Genomic DNA, 739 nt, shown 5'->3' with positions numbered 1-739 from the left:
TTGGTTTCTCAGTTTTCACAGCATCAACAACCAGACAGCAGTTTGGGGTGAGGGTGGAATGGGTGAGGAGAGATTATATTGGCCTATCTTATGGGTATCATGGGGATTCTCAGTGCAGTCCTACATAAGCCTACTCAAATACAAGTTCTGCTGAGTTTAATGGAACTTACTCCCATTACACTGGAATGCAGACTTTTTTTTAAAAAAAGGTGCATCTTCATCACTAAATACAAGAATTATTTTACTGGGTTGGTACAGTGAGGATTCTGTTTGTAGGTCTAACTTAGATGTAAGCCAGGTCTCTGATATAGCCATACTTTAAATAAAAACAGAGAACATGAACAGGTAAGCTGGCACTATGGTATATGTGGTTACTAGGCTGTGACCTCTTAGGAGTCCCCAACAAGGGAGACAAACTTTCTGGATAAGCATGAAGACAAGGTGACTCTGCCAGAGGGCTCAAACCCAGCTGTCTTCCCATCCTAAAGTTTAAAACTCGAAATCATCCTCCCCCTGCTTGCCCCCATTAGGTTCTTCTAATTTCTCTATCAGAGGTGTAGTCCAGGGTCATAGGGAGTTGTGGACCCCAGCCAGGTCCCTATGTACAAAGGGGAGCATGTTAGCTGCTGAGAAGATACCTTGCCTTTCATGCTGATTGGAGCCAATCAAGGTGAAAGGAGGTGAGTCAGCCACTGAGAAGTTTCATGCTGATTGGCTCTTAAGGATGTCTGTTGTAGTG

The 739-nt window shown here is 43.8% G+C and overlaps 1 protein-coding gene across 1 annotated transcript in view; it reads right to left on the bottom strand.

Annotated features, from left to right (window-relative positions):
* Nucleotides 1–739, bottom strand: part of RPL11 (ribosomal protein L11) — a 145236-nt gene that overhangs the window by 42983 nt on the left and 101514 nt on the right. The gene's annotated exons all lie outside the window — the stretch shown is intronic.

Source organism: Rhineura floridana, chromosome 15 (genome assembly GCF_030035675.1).
Source record: "Rhineura floridana isolate rRhiFlo1 chromosome 15, rRhiFlo1.hap2, whole genome shotgun sequence".
NCBI classification, from domain to species: domain Eukaryota; kingdom Metazoa; phylum Chordata; class Lepidosauria; order Squamata; family Rhineuridae; genus Rhineura; species Rhineura floridana.
Note: the sequence above shows the minus strand (reverse complement) of the source record. Positions and strands in the feature narration are given on the sequence as shown.